General features: G+C 40.7%; 1 protein-coding gene across 1 annotated transcript in view; it reads right to left on the bottom strand.

Moving 5' to 3' along the window:
* Window positions 1-25,382, bottom strand: part of arid5b (AT-rich interaction domain 5B) — a 143,059-nt gene that overhangs the window by 88,089 nt on the left and 29,588 nt on the right. The gene's annotated exons all lie outside the window — the stretch shown is intronic.

Genomic DNA, 25,382 nt, shown 5'->3' with positions numbered 1-25,382 from the left:
ACATAAGCCTACAAATTAGGTTAGCTGTATACAGTATTACAACGCCAGTGAAGCTGAAATTCATCACAGTAATCTGCAAGCCACCCTCTTCCTCCCAGCAAAGAACATGCCGTCCTTGTCCTGGTTCCTATGTTTTAATTGCATCGCATAAAAGCTTTTTAATAACTTTGGTCTGTGTTCATCATGCACTTAAGTTCAAAATGCACAAGCCCTGTGCGTGTGCGTGTGTGTGTGTGTGTGCGCGCGTGCATGCATGCACATACACATGATTTGTGTATGCACCCCACACCGCCCCACATACATACGCATCATTTATTCATCGAGTCTAAATATATATAATGCACAGGGAAAGTTTAGACATGGGATCAAGTGCTGCAATAATCAGCTAAAACAGCATCGCCCCTTGTACCCTGTTGCCTGGGAGTCTGGGACGCAAACATTTATTTTTCCCATCGTTTTTTTTAATGAGCAATTTAAATATGTATTGAGTTAGGAAGCCCAGGTGTCAAACAAATGTTGCAGAGATAAATCATGTGGGGGAGATTAACTTCTCCCTGCTTGGGGAGAAAAGGAAATCACATTGTGACAAGCGTCCTCCAAACACAATAGCTGCTCTCCTTATTTCTAGACAAACGAATGGGAGAAATGATTACATTCACAGAAGAATGGAGAGACAGGGAGCGATGAAGGAGAGAAAAATACAGTATATACGCGAAGAGACGATATAGGGAAGTATGAGCGAGGGGAACAGAATGGCACGGGGAGGGAGCGATGGGAGTGCAGGAGATGTGAGGGAGAGAGATGGGGAGAGAAGAGGGCTGGGTGAACAGAAGAGAGGAGCAGCAGCGCCTCAGTCAGTGAAACCAATTAGTTAACATTTAAGGGGACAAAATGGCAGAAAGTAGACAGACAGCCAGGACATAGATCAACTAAACTAAAGCACTGCTGTTATTATTAATTATCAGTCTGCCTGTCTCCATATATTTGCTCACTGTCCCCCCCCCCCCCTCTCTCTCTCGCTCACTGTCTCTTTCTCACTGTCTCTGTCTCTGCCTCTCTCCATCTCCCCCTTTTATTTCAATTATTCTCCACAGAATAAATCATTCAGCTCCCGCCGTGAGCCCTGATGGCGAGTGGTTAATACATACATATTAAAACCATCTCTGTCCATATCATAAAGCAAAACACAGGAACAATGTATTTGGGCTAGAAGGAAGGGAGGAAGGAAGGGAGGGAGGGAGGGAGGGAGGGAGGAAGGAAGGAAGGAAGGAAGGAAGGAAGGAAGGAAGGAAGGAAGGAAGGAAGGAAGGAAGGAAGGAAGGAAGGAAGGAAGGAAGGGAGGAAGGAAGGAAGGAAGGGAGGGAGGGAGGGAGGGAGGGAGGGAGGGTACAGTAACGGCAAATCCCTTAACTGAACAATCTCCTTCATCAAATGCAGAGGGCGAGGGGATCAAAGCAGAGGGACTGTAACGTTATGAAACACTATATGGAACAAAAGGGGTGCTGAATGTGTTTTCTCTCCCTCTCTCTCCCTCCCTCTCTCTCTCTCAGTGCACATTTAAACAAGCAGTCCTCAACCTGTGGGCTGGGAACCAAACTGGCCCCCCAAAAAATATATTTTTTTAATTATAATATAAAATATTGTAATAATATGTTATATTAATATAATATAATATGCAATTTATTATTTTATTTTCTGTAATTCCTTGGAAAAATAAATATAACAATACCGACAAACAAGAACTTAATGTATCCAAGCCAGAACACAATGGATTTACTGATCATCAAAATAATCATGCCCTGAAAATGCTTTTCGACTGCCGTGCTAAGTGGTCAGATGGATGGCCTGTGATGAATGCTTTTGACATTGGGCCCTAGCTGATCCAGAGAAGGTTGAGAACCACTGATTTAAACAGAGAGTGTGATCACTGATCAGTGTTATGTTATGTATGTGTAGCAGAACTGGAGGAGGAGGAATTTCACTGGTGACCGTCTGTGTCAGACTCCTGTTCAGACTTATTCATTAATTTGTTTCCTCTCTTTCTCTCTCTCTGGGTGCTGCCACACTATCAAAAGAGCCGCGCACGTTTTCGGCTGCGCACAGCTTAAAACCCGGGTTTTTAGACAGCTGGTGGATGGAAAAAAACCTCCACTTCCGCGGACGACTTGCGCGACGGCCAGATTCCCGGAAGCGCTCTCCTCCGCGTCAATCGTCCGCAGAGGTGGAGCTTAATTCCCATCCACCAGCTGTCTAAAAACCAGCTGCGCACACGCATCACAGCTTATTCTGTCCGCGGTGCTAAACCGTTTTGCGCTTAGGTTTGGAAACGGGGTCTGTCTACTTTGCTGATGACCAACATGTCTGCATGTGTATATAAAGGTAACTCATAAACAAAGTTTAACAAGAAGTGGCTTTATTTCCACACACAAAATGTTTTTTTCTTGTTGAGTTTCAATAATCACAAAAATGTGAGCTATGAGGTATTTTCCCTAAAATTAAATACAGTAGTTGATTCAGAAGTTTCAGTTTTGACTTTAAATGTCTACCGCTATTGAGGATTTTCATCTATTATCATTTTTCTCTCCTGCTCACATTCCTGATTCCCTCGATCGGTCTGTCTCTCACTACAACATGTTAGAAGAAGAAGAAGAAGAATGATTAGACATGGGAGCTCACGCTGGCCCCTCAGAGTTTACAACAACACATCCTGTGCAGTGGGGGCCCTTAAAACTTTTTGTCAGACAAATAGGAAATTTAGCCTTTCACCCTTGGACCAAAAGCTTATGAAAACATATTGCTACTCTTGTCATGTGGTGACTCAGCAGACGTAGGCCTGTAACCAATTAGGTTCTCTGAAGCCCAGAGTCGGATCAAGCCACAGAAACAGTTCCTGTTAGAAAGAATTCAGATGTTCCTGTATTTATATCGATACAGTATGCGATCAAGGGTGGTTTAATGTGATTTCCTCTGGGTGGTTTGATCTTAAAGTTATTGCATTTTCTGTAAGTCCATTTTCCATACATTTTACAAGCAGTTTTTATAGTGTGTTGCAAGTCGTCATATCACAGCTACAGTAACACTTGGTCTTGTTTGGCCTTCCCGACATAAACAACTCCTTTAATCCTTCAAGTCATAAATGTTGCCTTCCCTCACACTCACTAGAGCTTATGCTCTCTGTCAATCAGAGTCCAGTAGTGTGATGTTTGTCTACATGAATTTTCTTCAGAGGTGATGAAGTGAGTACTATATTCATTTAGGGAGAAAAACACCACCATTATTCATGGCAAGACAGCAAGAGAAAACAAGAGTGTAAAATCCCTGCTAGACCCCCCTAGAGCTTCTTAAACCCAACCGAATAAATGTGGTTTGAACTGAATTACATGCTATGACTATCATTAAAGCTCTAGGGGTACTGCAAATCATACGATATATTCAATGAAGGATTGGGTGCCCGTAGTAGAGCTCTTCACAGGTCCAAAAAATGTCCCGAACCAGAGTGTACCAGTGACAATTTCCGAGATTTTAAAGACCCAGGGAGGAATCCATGATTGTACACTGGTGTTTTCAATTCTAATCAGCCTGGCAGGCAGTGGCAGCTGGCTTGCCTTGCAGTACGGTACGCTACGCATGCATTGCGTAGCTCAACTTTATTTTGTTGCGCTGAACCTAAACCATCCTAAAAGTTAAACAGCACTTTTTTCTCTTTTCACCAGGGCAGCGCATCGCAGGCACACACACGGTCATAGAGTTGTACGGGTCTTCTCGGATCCACTTGGGTATTACACATCAGTGGCGTGCACAGACATTTAGAGGAGCAGGTGCTCAAGTGAAAAAAGGGCACCTTGTGAAGTGCGTGGAACCGGCCGGTTGCCTTAATAGTGTGAGATTAATAGATTTTGGGGCATAAATAATATATTAGAAGCTTTTTTGAGTGGTTCAACCACTCCTACAACCAGCTAGCAATGTCTGTGTGTATCATGTATCATGTATCATGAGCACGAGTGGTGTGCGCATGCGTGAAACCAGCAATGGCGTGAATTCGGAGAGGCTGCGCACGCAGCACAGAAACAGATCACATCTTTAACATTATTTAACATCAACATGCTAAATAAATAGCGTCAATGCTAGCGAGCTAAAATATAGCCATCCTTGCTCTAGAAAGCACCAATGTTTCCATCTAGACCACCGGATAATCAGCAAAGACCTCCGAACATCGCGCTAATTGACCAAACCATGGAGAGATCCGTAGATTAGGAGTTATGAAGCTTTTAGTCTGCCTGTATAATGGGAGGTGGACGGCAGCTCGCATGCGCGATCCGGTCTAGGTACGCTAAAGAAGGAAAGGCCGACCCCGTGGACGGCAGCTCGCATGCGCGATCCAGTCTAGGTACGCTAAAGAAGGAAAGGCCGACCCAAAATAATAATGAAAAAAATAGTTCTCAGCGACACGGATTGATATCCATAATAAAGCTAATCTGACGGAGGAGAGAGAGATGAGAGAGAGAGAGAGAGAGAGGAGGGGGGGAGAGAGGGGAGTTGCACCACTCGGTTCACACAGGTGTGATTTTTATCAAGAATTGATCAATGTCACCATGGTCCACATACTGTACTTTGTTTTTCTTCTTTTTTTCAAAAGGGCACATTGCTGTCCAGAGGGCAAGGGCAGGTGGTGCTCTAGCACCCCCTAGTGTCTATCTGTGCACGCCACTGTTACACATAACGATAGATAGACCCGAGTTCCGTGGGATATATAGCCGATTCCGACCCGGCCCGTGAAGATCTCTAGCCCGGAGCCCAAAAAGTTAGAGAACCACTGGATTAGGCAATAGTACTGTACTGTATACTGTAGTGTTCTCTCTAAAAGTTGAGATTTAAATAACTTCTATTTCAAGTAACTAAATTACTTGAAATTAAAAAGTTTGAGAACCACTCTCAGAGGCATTTCTTTCTTTGGTCACACCGCATGACATAATTAGGAATGATCTTTAGTCACAGACCCAACTAAGACACTAGGCTATAAATGTACACTTTTCACTAATATGGCCATAGATCAGGGCTTGTCCAAACCTGTGATCCCTGTGTGCATTACAGAACCATCTTTAAAAAAAACACCAGGCCACCCTCGCAGCCATTAGTGTAACAATGCAGCAGCACAATGCATCAATCAAATAAAAATAAAAAGTGGGACTCCGCCGGAATGGTCTTAGTCATTTAGAATAGATGACGCAGGCAGGACCTAGAAATAATAACACACAGTGTATCTGGGTCTCTCTGAGCCACACCTATTGTATACCCTATGGGTTCAAATTAACCATCCCACCACCCAGCAGAAGAAGATGGGGGAGAGAGAGAGAGAGAGAGAGGGAGGGAGAGAGGGAGAGAGAGAGGGAGAGAGGGAGAGAGAGAGAGAGGGAGAGAGAGAGGGAGGGAGGGAGGGAGGGGGAGAGAGAGAGAGAGAGAGAGAGAGAGAGAGAGAGAGAGAGAGAGAGAGAGGGAGGGAGAGAGGGAGAGAGAGAGGGAGAGAGGGAGAGAGAGAGGGAGAGAGAGAGAGAGAGAGAGAGAGAGAGAGGGAGAGAGAGAGGGAGAGAGAGAGGGAGGGAGGGAGGGAGGGAGGGAGGGAGGGAGGGAGAGAGAGAGAGAGAGAGAGAGAGAGAGAGAGAGAGAGAGAGAGAGAGAGAGAGGGAGAGAGGGAGAGAGGGAGAGAGGGAGAGAGGGAGAGAGGGAGAGAGGGAGAGAGGGAGAGAGAGAGAGAGAGAGAGAGGGGGAGAGAGAGAGGAAACTTATGGACTGGGGTGGGGTGACATACTTCTAAAAAGGGGCAGCAAGCTGAGTTAACGTTTAATTGAGTTGGCCTGTTTTTTAAAAGGAAGGCACCCACTTGGAAAATGAGCAGAATCTACATAATATAATAGAGCAAATAAATGAATAAATAAAAGAAAGAAAGCGAGTTAAGAAAGAAAATAAGAAAATACAGTATATTTCAGGACAGAAGAACAGCATGCTAAGAATAACGATGTTAAGGTGAAGAAAATATTTAATGTAACAGAACAAAAGCACAGCTAAATGCAATCAGGTCAAACCGAATCAAGTCAAATGAAGTCAAGTCATACTGTTTCTTTTTTTATTCGATTTGTGGCTGTTTGTGGAGAGCGGCTTTGTTTTCATGTTTGAGAGAGCTGGCCGTCCCATTAATAAAGCTGAGTGTGTTGTTTCAGCCTGACTTAATGGAGAGACAGTAAAACTATTCATTTCCTGTCTGAGGTCATGCTAAGGAGACTACTGCCAGTGTTGCCATGTCTGCTTATTATAAGTGACTTTTGGCTCGTTCTTCTGTAAAGACGCTTGTAAATAATGGTAGTTACTTTTTTGTTTCTAAAGTGTAGTTGCTTTTGGGCTTGCTCTCTAATGTTGTTTAAAGCAGTTGCTCTCAAACATTTCCATGTCAAGGACCCCCATATTAATATGTATTTGTCCGCGGACAATATTTTGCCAGTGCCCCATAAAAGATTTGTGCATTTATAATGTTTCATAAATATTCAAAATATTTTACATTATTAGAAAATAGCCAGTGTATATAGGATTACATTGGTTCAACTGACTTCTATGCTATATTAAGCCATTTTTGCAGGGGACCCCTTGGCTGTGTCTGATCATGCGACCTACCTATAGTCACTTCTTTTGGGCTTTTTTTTTTTCATAGACCTTTATGCTTTTTTCTCTCCAAAAATCTGGCAACACTGTATACACAGGGGTGGGCCTGATACAACTGGCTGCCACTGACACTATCTAGGATACAGAACAGAACAAAAACAAAACAGAACCTCCTAGACTCTAGAATAGAATGGAACAGAGGGACAGAATCTAGTATATCGTTGCTGTCGGGCGGAAACCTTGTATGTCCAAACCCATTCATTTCCAGGAAATTACCCCCCCCCCCCCCTCCCCCCCAAAAAAGAAAACCAAAACACAACCCTAGAGTACCAAAGGATCCGTTGTGGCTATTTTGTAGTCAAATGAAGCTGTTGTTCATACATTGGTTTCATTGGTTCAATATTTATAAAACCCACAACAACAGACTTCCGGGGGTGGAAGACACTGAACCCCTAATTGTTCCCAATGAGCAGGCCGGTACCTTGCATGATTTCCTCTACCTCCTCTCTGGCCCCTTTTCCACCGGTTGGTTCCCAACCAGTGGAACCAGTTCAGTTCCTTTTCGTCCATGAGTCAGAGCTCCAAAATTGGAACGTTAATTATGAATTGAGTGGGCAAAACAATACCTATATTGGATTGTTAATTTGTTATCACCATGAAACTTCCCCAGTTGATTACTTACACGAAGACAATGATTTATTGTATTACAAATTTTACATTTTTAAATATGCAAATAGAAAATTATTCAGGAAAATATGCAAAATAATAGAAAATATAAAAAATTGAATAGGTCTAGTTTTTCCCACCAATTTTGGAGCTCTGGCTCATGTACTAAGAACCAAAAAGAACTGAACCGGTTGCCATTGGGAACCAACCGGTGGAAAGGGTGTCTCTGTGTGAATACATGTGTGAATGGGTGTATGTAATGGATAAAGGCACTATATAAATGCACCAGAACATTTCAATAGTAGTCAAAGTAGCAGATCTACAAGCTCAAGATCTACTGAGCTATATTGAGTACTGTAGATTGGCTATTTTTTATCTTTTTACACGTCACTCTTGTATGATGAACTAAGGCATTCATTTACAGGGGGGAAATAAAACATTGACATTATGGAGATACAAGTTATTTGCACGACAGCGACGATGTAATAGAACAAATTACACCCAATATAACAGATGGGCAGAACCTAGAATATAAATGTAATGTCTGTTAATTATTGATATGAACCCTATTGTGTTATTCTCTCGGCTAATCGATTCATGCCAATAATGTTGACTCTGAATGGAATGGTCTTTAGAAAAACAGGATTGAACATAATAGACAATAAAGACGGAACAGATGAAAGAGCAAATCGCGTCCAGAATCAGAAGATCAGCACAGATGAGCAAGCATGGGGATACAGAGCAGAATGTAGCAGAACATAATGGGGCTATTGTACCGTTCAATTATAATAATGTAGCTTATTTAATTACAGCACTTCCCTCCTCTGTGTTAATTTTTCCCTTCCAACTGCACTCCAGCATGTAAAATTCCACAGCGTGCGCACACAGTACAATCCTCAGTTAGTTTATCCATTTGCAATGTTAGGTACTATCTACCATTGCAAATGGTACTATCTACTTGAGTACTGTACTCTCAATAAAACATTGTATCTGCATATCTCTATTTGTATTTTTGGCTACTTTGCTGAGTTTGACTCCACTATGTTTCAAAGACAATTATTGATATGACTCACTTTTGAAGCATTGAATTGCGACTCATGGTGTCTATGAGCTATTTTCCACTACTATTGATATTTGTTGATTTGTTTTGGAAAATGCCATAATCTTGATGGCCCACATCAGTATTTGTAGTGCAGTTTGACTGTACAAACTTTCACTTCACAGTTGAGTCATAAATTGACTCAAGTACAAGTGAAGTACGGGGTTTGAGTACTTTGTGCACCACCACTATCCATTTGTAACTCAGTGTACTCAGTGTACATAAGTAAGCAAATGGACCCTTATGGGCCCATTTGGTTACTTGTGTGTACACTGTTGGGGTTAAATTGTACATGGTGGTATACAGTACACACGGATTGTGAAATGAAGTAAAGTCTGAAGTTGGAGTGTCTCTGGGAACAATGAGGCCCATTAACATCCACACAGAGGAGTCCAGTAATCAGAACAACATGACTGTTAAACCACACAGGCATGGCTATAAAACCACATGGAAAACATATAGCCTGGAATGGCTCTCTGAGGAAGCACAGCAGTGACAGACAGACGCACGCACGCACGCACGCACGCACGCACGCACGCACACACGCACACGCACACGCACACGCACACGCACACGCACACACACACACACACAGTCTGAGAGAAAGATGGAGATTGTAGTGTGTATGTGTGTGTCTTGACATCTGTGTGAGAGAGAGGAGAGCAAGGAGAATTCTCTCATAAGCCAAACATTCATTTAAATATGAGTAAATGTTTTGGGCTCTTAAATTAGGTCTAGGGGGATGATGGGAAAGCAAAAAACTGAATGTTTAAGTGGTTTTATCTGTTATTGATTTGACTATGGTGGGAGAACAGAACACAGAATGGACCAGAATAGAATCGACTAGAATACAATACTATACAGTAGTGCAATATAGTATAGTGAAGTCTAATACTGCAGAATGCCATAGACACAGGTACAGTAACTGGGTATCAGACAATGTGTCTTGTTTTCCAAAATGCCACTTTTACACTTTAACAAAACATGTATTAACATAATGTGTACCCCCTACTGTACATCACTGAAGTTTACAGTAAAACAACTTCAATGTAGAGGACGCAGTCTTTAAAAGTTGTATGCTTGATGCAGCTGCTATATATGCAATTTTTTAGAAGCACTGCCAAAAGACCCAGCAATAGTATTAATATATATATATTTTTTTTAATAAAAGGCCTTAACAGAATTTCCCCTTTAAAAACATCAGTGGATTGCTACATTGTTTGAATTTAACAGAATGAATGGGTCTTGAGTCATATGAGTGTGCAGTGCAGTCACTGTTGCTGTAGTCAGCAGAATGTAGAACAGGCCATATGCCGGATATGCCGTACAGTAGTTCTGTCTTCATAGCCATCTATCTCATCACATGGCCTATATACTGCTGTCTGTCTCTCTCTCAGTAAAATCTCTACAAGTCCTTCCAATCTTTCTGACGGAGAGAATGTGATATACAGGTATTGGATGATGACTGTACAAACAAAAAGTATAATATATAAGACCAGACACACTACTGTAATATGACATGTACTGTATATATGTATTTGCCATTACCAATAATTGCAATATTAACCATTTAAGCCGTATATACTTTGGCTTCCCGGTATTAGCTATTATCTCGATTAGCAAAATTAGTTGCTCTACAAGCATGTGAGCTTGTACCTATTTTCTATTAAAGAAATCGTGAGCTTGTTGATTATATTTATACTATTTCAGAATATAAAAATGTGAACGGAAAAATAAATCAAGTGTTCGAATTATTAATTATTTAAATTATTAAAAAATAATAATTAAAAACATTTTTGTCTATAATGAGTAATGACATGCCCAAAACATGGACACCGGATTGAAAAGTGGTTAAAAGTGATTTTGGTATACTATTCTGTGGGCATAAAAACCTATTACAATCCATACTTTTTTGACCTACATAGGGGTGGTGTGCGCAGTGGACTAGATTCCACTGTAAAAAATGATTAACATGAAAAAATTATATATACATATCCATAGCAGCCTCTACAGTGAAAACCAAAACCACTTAGCGATTATATGATCCTAATATAGGCAGCGGCATGATATAAAGGAGAGGGCTTTATGACTGGCTTTGGGACAATGAGGTCGTTTTTCACACTTTGTGTAAATGAAGACTCAGCAATCTCACATACTGCAGTGTATCCGGTGTCAGGTTACTATAAAAGAGTAATATTCCTCGCGGCAATAACACCTACTGTACTGTGAATCGGGGTGGGGTTCAAATGGAGGCATATTTTAAAATAAGAGACCTTTTCTTGAGGTAAAAAGATAGATGTACTTCAGGGTCAAATTTCACTCAAAGGGATCATTTGAGATGACAGAGTTTAATCATGTATAACAAAGGTTGTCACTGCTATATATATCTATATCTTGTGTACTGCAACATTTGCAGATATTCAGTACGCTGTTGGCATTGTGACACTGCCACATAAATGTGTGAAGAAATGTATTTCTTGTTATGGTATTACTACAGTACAGGGTCCCTGTACTGTACTGTACTGTACTGTACTGTACTGTACTGTACTGTACTGTACTGTACTGTACTGTACTGTACTGTACTGTACTGTACTGTACTGTACCACCCGAAAGGTACAGGAACTTTATTTCTAGTTCTTTTAGTTCTTTAATATACTGTAACTCAGACATACAATTTTATGGTTCTGATTGTTGTACTGACTGATATTTTGTGAAAAGGTGCAACATGTTATAATCAATTTGAAAACTGTAGATTTTATTAAAGTTTTTATATGACAACATTTAATTAAAATAGATTTTTTTAACCACTTATTCCTGTTGAATATCTACAACCTTATAGATCTGCTACTTTTGAAAATGCTCACCTACAATGACATTCCCAAAATAGGGATATCAGGTTGAAAGTGAATTGGGACACAGCGGCTGCATCATTTCTGATACCGATGTCGTCATAAAAACAGACCGATTTATCGGCCAGGCGGATATATCGGTCGGGCCCTTAATAACTACTGTATGCTATCCTAGCACGGGGTGGGTGGTTGATTAGTACTGTCACAGTGTATGGTTAATTATAAGACTGCCGTCAGATGGAATTCACAAGTCTGGAGCAATTAAAACATTAGGGTTTGAATGGGTTTCAGGTTATGAAACCAGCTTACCGGTAAGCTCTACAGCAGCATGTACGGTAAACTGCAACACACAACTGCATTGATACAGTAAAAATCCTTTCATGGAATATGATTTCAATTATTTACCCACATCTGACATCAATCATCTGAAAAGCACAATCACAGCTAAAAAGAAAAGGAAGAAAAAAAAGAAAAAATCCAAACATTGATTTAAACAGAAAATAAATATTCACGAGGGTTGCAAGTTCCATCCAATCAGAAGAGCTAACCGTTGCTCACCCTTTATCACATTGTATAGTCAAACTGTAAGAGTTTAGTCTCTTATGTGGCATTTTAGAATCAAACTTATCAAATGAAAATAGTTTCTTGTTTTACAGTTATTTTCCATTGTGTTCACACAGAATGCAAAACACTAAATGTAGTTGTCATAGTGTGGATGCAATTCTAATTCCACTTTGACATTCCATAAAAAAAACTCAATTGGCCATACCTACCCATTTGCAGACACAGTTGTTGACTGAGTAAATCATTGCATGGTGCAATATACTAAGCACAATGAGAATTGTGTTTGTACAAAAGATAAGGCCAGAATGATGCGTAGTTTGAGTAAATAACATTCCTTCACACAATTAAGGAGTAATGGAGAACACATATATTACATCCCATAGGTGCCTTTGTGAACAGTGAACACACACACACACACACACACACACACACACACACACACACACACACACACACACACACACACACACACACACACACACACACACAAAACAATAATTATATATAGGGATGTCCTGACCAATATACTTCTTCCGTTCCCGATCCGATACCACCATTTCTGTGTTAGCCGATACCGATACCAAATACCGAAACCAGCGTTGTGTTCTCGTATTGTGTTTATAGCTATCTAGCTATATAATATTGTGTTGTGTTTATAGCAGACTCCTCACTCAAATGTGCACTTGCAGTTTGGGCAACTCGAAAGCAAACTCTACATGCCCCAACATTTAATTTACCTGCCATAGTGTCAACCCCTGTGTGGGATCAGTGGTTAGACTGGCATATTCGCCGAAAATAAGGGCCGATACCGATACTTTTCCGATACCAATACAGTATCGGGACATCTCTAATATACTGCATATAAAGAAAGAAAGGTATAAACAACCATACCATACTAATTTAGGAACTTAGGAATGCTCCGTCATATAAGCTTTTTTAATGATATAAAACAGGATCGCTGTAATCAATTTATATTTTATTTTATATTTTTGGCTTGGCCTTTCCTTGCATCTAAAATGGAACGCCAAAACGGATGGTGCGTCATGGCAGTGAGGCGCCATCACTTTCGTCCACCAGGGGGCAGTAAATGTGTTAAACACGTCCATGGGAATTCCGAATTTGGGGGGTAGAATGCATACATTATGTCAGACTTCGGCATCTATTGCTGCATATTGTTTCTGTCAGATCTAAAAGCTCAAAATTCCTTCGTGCCGCATTTCGAGCTTGTGGATCTGCTACTTTTGATACTTTGGTGTGACGTTGTAGTACGATCAGTTAGGCATTAATTTACAAAAATACCCAAAAGGTTAGAATATGGAGATTGAGAGCTTTCTGCCTGACAGCGACGATATACAATACTGTACTTTGCACACCATGATGAGAAGGTGCTGTACAATAAGGTGACATTGTCGTAGCGATTGACCGACTTAGTGGCTTTTGACGCATGTGGTTATCATTTTGATTGTTATATAGTGTCTTTTGCACGGGTGGTACACTGTTATGAGACATGATTTCATTGTTTCGGGGATTGCACATTACAGTTTTGGGAACAAGGTTTATAGTTTCAGGAAATGCATCCAAGCTATTGAGAAAAAGTTTAATTGGCAAATTCCCTTGCATCACATCATTCCTAATATTGTTTGACAGATGCTCACAGTTCTGTGGCTCTATGAATAATGTTGTAGTATTAAAGGTTGCTCTCGTATCTCCAGGCTTGTTGAGATGAAAATAGATACTGGTGACAGAATGTCAAATGTCTACAGGAACTGCTGAAATAAACACGCAGGCGTTCTATGCCTTTCCATAATTGCAGCATGGCGCCCCTTCTTATATCAGTGTCCTAATACTTTTTTATACCACCACCTATAAATTCAAACCCACCTCTGGAATATTGCTATCTCATTCCACAGTTTTTCTCTAATAAAGTAGTTTTTATTTGTTTTCTCATGTTCTCCTTGAAAAGTGTCTTTAAGTACTCAGAGAAGCTTTATATAAATAATATTATCACTATTATTATTACTACTTGTTTTATTGCCTATGCTTATGTAGAAAAAAAGCTCACTGCTCAGGTCAAATAGGCCTATTGATATGCGATTAAAATGTGATTAATTGAGATGAATTCATCACAAAGCCTCCAATTAATTAGATGTTTTTTAATGAAGTCCCAAGTCTCCCAACCCTATTCTTTATAGATCTAGCTTCAAAAAAAAGTTCCTATATTCGGTATTCGGTTTCGGCCGTTTTTTATATTATTATTTTTTAAAGTAAAGTAAAGTAGTTACTTTCATAATTTAATGTAAAGTAAAGTAACAAATTCCTTTTTTAGATAAGTAACGATAACTATAATTCCTTACTTTTTAAAAGTAACTTCCCCAACACTGAATACTTTACACGGTGAAATTCACTGCCGGAGCTTCAGATACCCGGTGGCCACACAATATGTTGTATTACTGAAGTTTATATACAGTTTGTTTTAAAAACATTATTCAAATTTCACGTTTCATAAAAACTATATTGAGCTTTTTTTCTTCTTACACACAACACATCCTGTATGTACCTAAAAAAAGCTTATAATAACTTTTTTCAATTATTTCCTGAATCTTCCAGGTATCCAGTGTTCCCAGAGATCCAGTTTTGGACATTTCGTCTCACAGTAGTGAACGTACAACACCCCACATTTCTATATTTACTTTTCACCCTTAAATCCACTTCCTTATGTCACCCAATGCTCTTCCAGTGAGGAATATGACCATACAATTGCCTTAAAGCATTAGGTGAGCATAGTCCAAGTTAAGCACAATTTATACATTGTTGTACGACAGTGTCATTCGGTGAAAATAGCCAAATGACATAACACAAGGGCTCACAAGCTAAGCTTGTGAGCCCTATTTTCGGCTCACCATTGTGGTGACATGTAAAATGGGACTAAGATGCATGCTGCAAAACTGAACCCGCTGCCAGTGAAATCTCTTGTCTCATATAATTACCTCCCACGCACTACAGACTGGCGTGCTGTGAAGCGATCGTTTTCAATAACACCAATCAACCATCACATGCAAGGTGAGAACATGCTGCTATGCCTGTTCAAACAGCTGAAGTCATGAGCCTCAATGAGAACGGCATGGCTTTTACAGATAACTGCATCTTTCAATCTGGAGCTTCATATTAACGCAATCCATTCCTGCACAAAAGACTGTGGCACATTGATTTCCGCCAGTGCGTGATTTGAGATGATAGCAACAAGGACATGGTGGTCAAAACACATATCTTCATAATCAATCTATTACTGTGATACTGTTTATTATTCAATGTCTCTGTGTCCCATAGCGTGGCTGACTCACAAGAAAATCATTATGGAAAGAGTCTGCTTATAGTGTCCAATCACAGGCTCATATTTAAATTTGCATTGCAACAAGGTCAAGATTCCAAAGGAAGAGGTTTCTTAATTTAAATATGAAAATGAAAAGAAATTGATACTTTGGGAGCTTTATTATACATTTTTTGACATTTGTTTTAATGCTTGAATGGAGACCTGACTTCAAAGCCTTGGGTTTAGGGAAGTTTATACTAACAAGATAGTATTTTGTATAAATTGAGCCCTGCATTGGGCTTATTAAAGACATTTCAAGAAAGTATAATGTTCACCACACCAGCGTAACATGCCATATACGGTAGGTGGAAACAAACAACTAATTTTGTGTGTGACTGCACCAACTGTTATCAGCTGAGTGTAATTGTCTAGACTTTCAACAAAATGTACAGGCAAAATTATTTCTTTGTATATTAACTTAATTGGTCTTGTTTTATACTTCCTTGTATGACGATCATTAAGCTCACAGCACATTGCAATGTGACAAAAGCATAGTGGTCGATCATTTGGCTTAGTGACCCTCAGATAAACCAAGTCAGGCTCTCTTTTCTTTTTCTGTCTCATTATTAAGGGACCAAGAAGTCACAAAGTGACTTTGGTTACTTATTGTCTCCACCAGGCCGAAGGCATGTGGGGAGAGTATGTTTTGCACTCCGTCCGTCCGTGTGTCCGTCCGTCCGTCCGTGTGTCCGTCCGTCCGTGTGTCCGTCCGTGAGCAGCTAATCTCGGCCACCGTTAACCCGGTCGATGCCAAATTTTGCACACACACTCCCTGGATGCCAACGATGAACCTCTGCCCCAAACTTTCCAGAACGGCCTGTTATAGCGCCACCAGGAGGCCGCTTTGTGCAAAACAACTTTTTGCACAGTACACCTACAGATTTTGTCCAAACATCACGCAAATTGGTACACAGTCTCTCTACAGCCATTCAACGAAACCGGTCTTTCAGATTTCTCACACTCCATCCTGATTGGTTAAGATTGGCTTCCAAAGTTCACAGGAGTGCTCAGTTTCAAACAAAATGCTGCAAATCATGAACACATCGCGTGATTTCCGTGAAATTGTGCACCCACATTCCCACTAGGCCGAGGACGAAATGCCACATGAACAATTTCAACTCAGCCTCAAGGTGGCGCTATAACTGCCCGAAAAGTGTTTTTACCTCTAACTGCACGAATCTGTGGATAACTTTGTATGCCAACTCCCTAGAGGCCAAGGAAAAACCTTTGTCTGGAATTTTTCACATCTGCTCTTTATAGCGCCACCAGGAGGCCCACATATGTAAAACACATTTTCTATTATTACTCCTTCAGATTTTATCCAAATTTCACGCAAATCGGTACACATGATCTCCATAGTCATGTGATCAACACAGGTTTGTTTGATTTCTCATATTCCATCCTGATTGGCCACGATTGGCTCCTACAGTTTTCAGGAGTAGCAAATGGCCACAACTCCTCAACGCAGCGTCCGATTGCGATGAAACTGTGCACGCATATTCCCACTAGGCTGAGGAAGAATCCTGGTGGAGACCTGTGCCGATTGGCACTTTATCTAGTTATTTTTGTGTTTTTTTTTTTTCTTCTTCTCCTTCTTCCGCCGAAAATAGCTGTTCTGGCTGAACCGTGAGGTCGGTTCAGCCAGAATCTGCGGGAATCTGGTAGAGGGCCATGCAGGGTGGCGCTATAGCACTGAATTGAAAATGCAAACTTTGAAAGTGCATATCTCATGAACCGTTTGACCGTTGGCAATGACACTTTGATACACATATGTGTCTCCTCATGCCTTTCGTGTTCTGACTTTTGACCTCTGATCTTTAGATCACCCGCCATTTTGAATTATATGAAAAACAGTTCAAATGTATTAGGATCTTTGATCAAAATGCACGAAAACTTCTACACGTGAACTTTGGACCTATATGGACAAAAAATCGTAGTACATTTTTTTAAGTGAAAAAATTCAGAAAAAAGTTTTTATGAGCCAATGAAAATTGCTGGTTTGTGAAAATTCTTCCTTTGTCCCTAATACATACATGCAGCATCATATGCTTTTGCAACTGTATAGTATGGTAGTGGGTCATGCCAAATAGCACTGAAAGAAGTCTTACTCCAATAGGTCAAAGGGGGGCGCTATGGCATTTTTTTTAATGAAACCTTTGAACAGGCATAACTCATACCTCGTTTGTCCAAAAGTCATGGCACTTGTTTCCACTTGTTCCTTGACTCATGGGGAACACATGTGTCACTTTGATCAGTAAGCTCCACCCTCAGATCTTCTGCCACTTTGAGCAGTTTACTTATACCTGATTTTCTGCCTGTTTTTTTGAGCAATTTGCATTGTCTCTGTGTAGCTCAGTCAATAGAGCTCTTGCCTTCAGACCACAAGGTTGTATGTTCAAATCCGGGTACTGTCAACTCCACTCGTCAGTCTTATTTGTGCATATTGTTCTTATTGTGTATTGTCTTCTTTCTTGGTCCCGCCTTATCGCTGCTTACAGCTACATTTCTTTCTTTCTCATTTATAATTTTCTCCTCCCTCTCACTCTCTCATAAACACATGCCCCCTCCTCTCTCTCTCTTTTCAAGGTGTACATAAGGAGCTCTTGAAACCTAATTATGTTTGCAGGGCTTGGCTCTTGCAGACAGAGGAGCATAGTACAAGTGGATTAGGAAGGGCCCCTTTGTCACTGAAAAAATAGACTTTCCAACCTGGATGCACCAAGTCCAACGGTAACAAAAGGGGCCTGTCTGCTCCAAATGACACACATAATCCAAGCTACACGCCACGCTAACTGCTGTTGCGTGATGCACGCACGTGTCTTACTGCAGATATCTGAGATGTATGCACGACATGCACAATCTGGTAAATGTAGTTTGCATTACACATGTACACAAGGGTGATAGGGTGCACACACATAAACCATGCATCTTTTTAGCTGGTACTTGTAAAGATGCTCGTGTGTACTACTGTGTAGTGTGTACCCCTTCCCTGAGTTAATTAAAGCAACGTTCATTTTTCCTCCTGAGCTCGACATGGCGCCCGTCTTGTCTTTTGTCCCCCACACCCTCCCGCCGCCTTCAATTATGGAGAGAAAGTACTTTCCTCAGCATTAACAGAACAAACAAATTGTGCTCTGATCTTTCAAATTCAGCACTGAGACAATTTCCATATCAGACTTAGCATGCCTCTTCCTCTCTCTATTGTTTGACAGAAAGAACACAAAAGTGTGTGTGTGTGTGTGTGTGTGTGTGCACGCACGCGCGTTGCTGTTTTTAGTTGTTGTTTTGGGGGGCTTATCATTTCAACATAACACACCAAATGAGTTTAGTAATATGCCAGTTGGAGGTTCAACATCCATCAGTGTCTGTGCATTATTATTATTATATATTAGATATTTTTTTGCGGCTTACGCCTTTTATTGATTTTTGAAGGGACAGACAGTAGGCTGACAGGAAACGGGAGAGAGATGGGGGGATGACATGCAGTAAAGGCCGTGTCGGGTCCGGGAGTCGAACCCGCGGCACACTGCGACTGGATTACCAGTCCGGTGCCCAGACCGTTACGCTACGGCCTGGGCCAGTGTCTGTGCATTATTAATTGACTCTCAGTAAAATAAAAAATATCTCAGTAAAAATAAATAAAACCCCTTTGTAATTAAACGTTGACTGTTTCAGTCAAAGCTTTGGTATCAGTCAGCGTGTAACCATTTTCTTTCTTTCTTTCTTTCTTTCTTTCTAAAGTTGTCTCACTGTCGCTGAAAGAACTCGGGCCCAATGAATGATGTCTCTCTTTCTACGAGTTGACAAAGGTACATTTAGCTGAGGGAAAAGCACCGTACTGAGGGACAGAAAGGCAGCCGTCACTGTGGAGAGTGAAGGAGTGAGAGACAGACGGACGGTGAGAGAGTTACAGAGAGAGAAGGAGAGAATGAGAGAGAGAGTGAGACCCAAAAACCCGGAGATCAGTGGTGGAAAGTGCATTTACTCAAGTACAATTTTGAGGTTCATTTACATTTGCTTGAGTAGTTCCATTTTTCAATACTAAGTATCACATCTCTACAATTACTTGAGAACTTTAGTTACTAGTCACTTTGCAGATTTAGATTATTATAAAATATACAATAACCAATTAAGGTCCCTGCACATGCGTTTTTTTGATTTTTAGCTGCGTTTCTCCATCGGTTTTCCGAAAAACACATCCAGTGTGCAACCACCTTTGAGCCTTGAGCCCTATCTTATACTTTGGCTATTTGAAAAGAGCTGTGGTAGATATTTTTGAAATATTTTGAATTGAGTAATTTGAATATTTTTACAATGGTAGAGTATTTCTATATGGCGGTATTGGTACTTTTACTTAAGCAAACATTTTGGAGTATTTCTTTTACCACTGATGGAGACATCGAGAGAGAGAGAGAGAGAGAGAGAGAGAGAGAGAGAGAGAGAGAGAGAGAGAGAGAGATTGCTCCTGGCGCTCTGCCAGGATACATTTTTGCCTACAAAGAGAAAGCAGACAGAGGCACTTTGACTAACAACCTGTACCACCACCACAGTACAGGCCAAACCAACAGTCATTAAAATGACACTTATTAACATCACAAGAACAACCTCTAGCCACATAATAAACACGCACGCACGCAGGCCGGCAGGCACGCACACAATGTGCTACAATGAAAATGGCAACATCAATTTGCAGAGTTGCAGACCAGCACTGCATTCTAATAATGATCCAACTCATCACACAGGAGCTACACGCATGCCCGCACACGATACAAACACACATGCATGTACATGCGCGCACACGCACACACACAAGACACAAGAAATATTAACAAGCTTACAAGTTGTGATCTGCTCTGATCCATATAAGCAAATCACCATGAACGTTATCCCCCCGCTGAGTCTATTGATTGTGTTTCGCAGTTGTGGCCTGAACAGCTTGGCCGCAACAAAAGCCTCCATTATCGATTGTCCTCATCTTCATCTCTGCGCTGGAATCCAATACATACTGTACATAGGACTCCATTCAAGGATACAAGGGCAATTTAACATTTCTGTTGCGCGGGCCACTCAAGGGGAAACAAATCCTTATGCAAATCTCCAACTCTCTCTACGCAACATAGGAGTCACTACTCATCTGCAGCAGTCTAATTATATCTCTTTTTGAGTACAAAAGGTAACCCAGAACCTTCCATAACCAGCTTACCAGTTTACAGAGCCCTTGTTCTTTCATAGTTTCTGATTCTCAGATGCATTGTAACCACATTAACATCAATTCTTGGAACACATTCCGCATGGAAAAGAAAGAGTTATTAGTTTTTGCCTTTGGGGGCACAACCTCGCTTTTTGTGTAAAGCCTCCCATACACTACAAGAGTTTTGACAAGATTTTGTTAAGTAAAACAAATAAGACTAGAATGTAGTCTTTTAAAAATCTTTGTCAAAACTTTATCCATGTACGTACTTACATTAACCAAACCAAAATTATTTTTTGATAGTCGACTCGACTACCATCAAAATCGGTTTATAGTCGATTATTCGGCGATAAAATATGATATTTTATTCCATCCAATCAAGCATTAAAACGCTGTGTTCTGAAACGGCCAGCGAGTGAAGGATTAACTGCAAAACGGGCTGGTGAATGCAGGCCGAGTGGAATAGTAAGAGAGTGGCGATACACTTTGATCTCGCCGCAAAGCAGGTGCCTATGGGCTATAGTTCCAATGCGAGCATGGTTCTTTCCTCGGGTTGAGTACAGAGTGACATAGAGGGTGCGCTGTGACTGGCCAGTCGCTGTGATTGACAGCCTACACCTAAACCTAACCCTAACCTTAACCTCAGTAAAACTATACCTAAACCTAACCTCAGTAAACTATACCTAAACCTAACCTCAGTAAAACGAAACGCAGTGGCTGGGGGCGTTTCCAAGAACCCGGAAGAACGACGGAATCCGCGGAAGATCCCCTCCTTGCCATTGAGATAGAATGAGCACTTCCGCATTCCATTGTTACAATGGGAGTCAACGCCACTCTTACTCTGAATGCAGGCTGGCTGTGTGGCTGCCGCTCTAATTGGCCGAAATTCACATCAGCTGTTACAAGTCACGTCAAAGTTGCAAGTCCACAATGACTCACGGATGGACGCGGTGTGAGCTTGTAGATCTGCTATTTTTGATGCGCAAGGCCTTTCTACGGCGCAGCATAGCATGTTACGTTGTTCAGTGTTCAGTGGAGACTGGAGCGGGGAGGATAGAGGACAGCGCGATGCGATGTTTTTCATTCATAAAACCCTAAATGTTCAACAACAAGTTACAACAACAGTTCATTTGGTCTTTATAATGGTTATGATTAGCTCTGGTCCATAGCTTTAGAAGGAGCTACAAGCCAGCAGGCAGTGAATCAGATGATCAACTGTCTTCACTCCATCGCGACTATTATCACTATATGATCGCGCGGCATAGCTGTTTTTTTTTTAAATAATGCTGCACGCCTGCACTTTTGTTGGATAAGCATCAATAAGAAAAATAAACATGAAATCATGGCAAGAGCTACTGTAGTGTACCTGTCACCAAACTGCATAATATTGGGCAGAACTGAGGAGGGACTCCTGCTATACTTTACTGTACCGGACGAGACGTCTCCAATCTAACTTGTTGAACAAACTACAGTAATAAACGCACCAATAGTAAAAGTATTTACACACTGTAGTTATATGAGCCTATGGGGCATGCTTTACCCAAAGCAAATCTGTCTTGACGGTGACAGCAAAACCCACGTACAGTAGGCTTGTATATGATATGAAAACAATCAGCCAGGAATGGATTAGTTGGAGAACTATGTAAAAAAATATATATATATATATATATATATATTAAAAATAATATTAGCGATTATTATGTTTGAAAAATAATGTTTTATTCATTTTTTTTATTTATTTTTTTATTTGACGATGGAGAGAGATGACTTTTGACTGAGATTTATTTGAGAGCAAATGATGGTGTGTTAAAATAAAGTGGACACTCGTTTACAGAAACAGCTAAATACTGAGCTGGGTGACTCAATACAAGATGGAATTACACAGATTTCTCTCTTTGTGTAGGAACGCTTATCATTGCAGGAGTGCTGTGATTATAGTCAGTACTCATCTGGATAATTATTATTTTATTCTTTCTTCCTCAGAATTTCTACACTGAAATTATCGTCCCCACACTGTGCTGCAGTTGGCTGTTATCTGAGCGCCATTCAATCATATATTCAGTAAATATTAACTTGCATATGCATAGTACTGTATACGCACTGACACATGCACAATACAATTCACAGCTCAAATATGTACAAATTATGATCATTGGACCGACAGTCACAGCAACACTGATATCATATTATTGTATTAGGCTCTTTGTATAAAAGCTGGAACTTGAATATTACTGGTATAGCCAAAGCACGGCCCAGTATTAACAGATTAAACTGGCAGCCGGGTAAATGCATTTTATAGGATCAAATTGATGACGTGCCATACAAAATAAAAGCAGTTGAGACAGTCTTCTTGGCACAAATGGACATTTTGATCTATTCGGCTTGTACATAGCTTGTCTTCTTTGGTCCAAGCTAGTAATAATAAATGGTCCAAATTGCCCATAATTTCAATACGATCTAATGGAGGAGACATCAGCACAGGCTGCCAAGCAACCCTGCCAAGCTGATGTCCAAGACCTTCCATAGTTACAGCTTAAATACTATATAAAAACTCTCCAATCATGTTCTTGTTTTTTCCAGAGTTAATTACAAGAACTTGCATTTGTTCCTTATTTGGATACTTGTAATTTTGGTGAAACTGATTTATGTACTGCAAGTTTGCAACTGACTGATGTTTCAAGTCGATGCTGTACTAGATAAAAGCACCAGACAGTAAATGTACAGTCACTCACTGTCTGTTTTGACAGTATTCTGCATGCATTAGAGGCACCGAGTAACAAGAGTTACATTTGCACAAAAATATAGTGATTGTAGGAACATTTTGCCTCCTGCCGTTCTGCTGCAGTTACTCCATCGCAGGAATGATGTGCATAGTGCATTGCTTGCAGAAGCAATGCAGAAAATATATATACTATACATGTGGGAAAAGGTCTATAGTTAACACCACTGTACAATAATAATGCTGTTGGTTGTTTGTTTTCTGAGCTACTGTGTACTCAGCAAAGTTTACAATGGAAGCTCTTTTGTATCAACAAACTGCACAGAAATAACAACATGAATGCATATTCACACCTGGATCACCACGAGTGATGGGAACGTTAAAATAGCCGATCTACAAGCTCACAGCGCGTGCGTGACACCTAGAGTATAGACTGGAATTTACCTATGCTTTTTATGGCATAGGAGAAACTAGGCACGGCTGCTGGACTAATTAATTAGAGCGACAGACAGAGAGAGAGAGGAGTGTGTGTGTGTGTGTGTGTGTGTGTGTGTGTGTGTGTGTGTGTGTGTGTGTGTGTGTGTGTGTGTGTGTGTGTGTGTGTGTGTGTGTGTGTGTGTGTGTGTGTGTGTGTGTGTGTGTGTGTGTGTGTGTGTGTGTGTGTGTGTGCGTGCGTGCGTGCGTGCGTGCGTGCGCGTGTTGATTTAAGGTGCAGACAATCAGAAATCAGCAGAGAGTGAGCGACGTTTGCGCTACTGTATGCTGAATTGAGGACTTTTTTTTTTCTCCCTGGAAATAAAAACGTCTGGGTTTCTGAGGCTACCCAGAGTGTAGAGTAGGAGAGTAGCGACACACTTTGATCTCTCCACAAAGCGGGTGCCTGCCTATGGGCTATAGTTCCAAACATTGCTCCTATGGCTGGAACTATCCCGTTGAGATAGCACTTCCGCATTCCATTGTTACAATGGGAGTCAACGCTAGTGTCGCCACTCTCTTACTATATTACTCTGGTGACACCATACCAGTGCGGAGCTAAGTATAACTCTGGTTTGGGTCTTTAGTTGTCCCCTGCAGGCCCAGTCCAGGGATTTGAGCTAGCAACCTCAAATTGACTCAGTCTATTATATATTATTATAGCAATATTAATATAGTATTACTATTTAATCACTGCCACAAGATCTAATGATAATATTGTTACATCATTATTACTCTGTACACTATTATTTCAAATTATATTACTAATACTTCTAGTATCTATGTGTTCACCTCAGAAATATTTTTGGTGCGTGTGTGCATGTACGCGCGCATGCATACAGTATAGTGCATGTGTATTTCTCTGGGTTTTGTATGTAATAGACTGTTTCTGTGCATGTGTGCGTATGTTTGTACTTGGTGTGTGGGTGTGCGTGCATGTGTGCTCTGACATTAACTGGCCTTGAGTCTTTTGATCTGAATCTCAGTTCTTCAAAGCAGCTTCCCAGGAATAAAGTAGATTATACCAAGTCAAGGACTTAACAATTACTTTCAATTGAGGGCATGACAAGAGACAGACAAATTCCCTGCATGTGATAATACACTGCAGGACCTACTCAACTTTGTTCACACGTGGCTCCAGAATTAAGTTATTCCAAAATAACATATCCACAATCTAAATAAAAAGCCTTCTCTTTCTACAATAGACAAATAACAGGGTTTTAATTCAGTCCGACAGAAACTAAGTCCTTGGGGTTATGGTTGGTGGCTGTTTTGGGTTCCGGTTTGAGAAATGTTAGTAACGGTCATATAACAATTCATGGCTAGGAACTTCCCAGAACAATGTAATATGCGTCATATATACAATTGTAACACATGAAACCGCTAATGTTGGTTTCTTGTTTACGAGTTGTCATGTTGACAATCACAGTCACACTGCATGAACATGGCACAAATATTAATTATTAATTATTATAACACTGTCAGAACTCGGTCGTAGCCTACGATGGCCGTACTTTCACCGAATGACCAAAGATACTTTATACGACAAACGATTCTGCCGCATGTATGCTTTGTCTGGGACAGCACTAAAGACAGTTGATATGTGTGTGGTCAGCTTTAGGGGAACTGTAGTCATATACTGTAGGCTACACTCAGTGCACTTACTGCAATATCCCCTCTCTGTGTCTCGAAGCTGGAAGGCCCTGGACGTTTTATGAACCAATTAAAAAGCCAAACTTCATACCCGTGTACATTTCCCAGATCAACATGCTGAGGACCTTAAAGGGAAGATTATGATG

This window comes from Protomyctophum parallelum, assembly GCF_964188405.1.
Source record: "Protomyctophum parallelum genome assembly, chromosome: 17".
NCBI classification, from domain to species: Eukaryota; Metazoa; Chordata; class Actinopteri; order Myctophiformes; family Myctophidae; genus Protomyctophum; species Protomyctophum parallelum.
The sequence above is the reverse complement of the archived record's forward strand: the minus strand, read 5'-3'. Positions and strand labels throughout refer to the sequence as shown.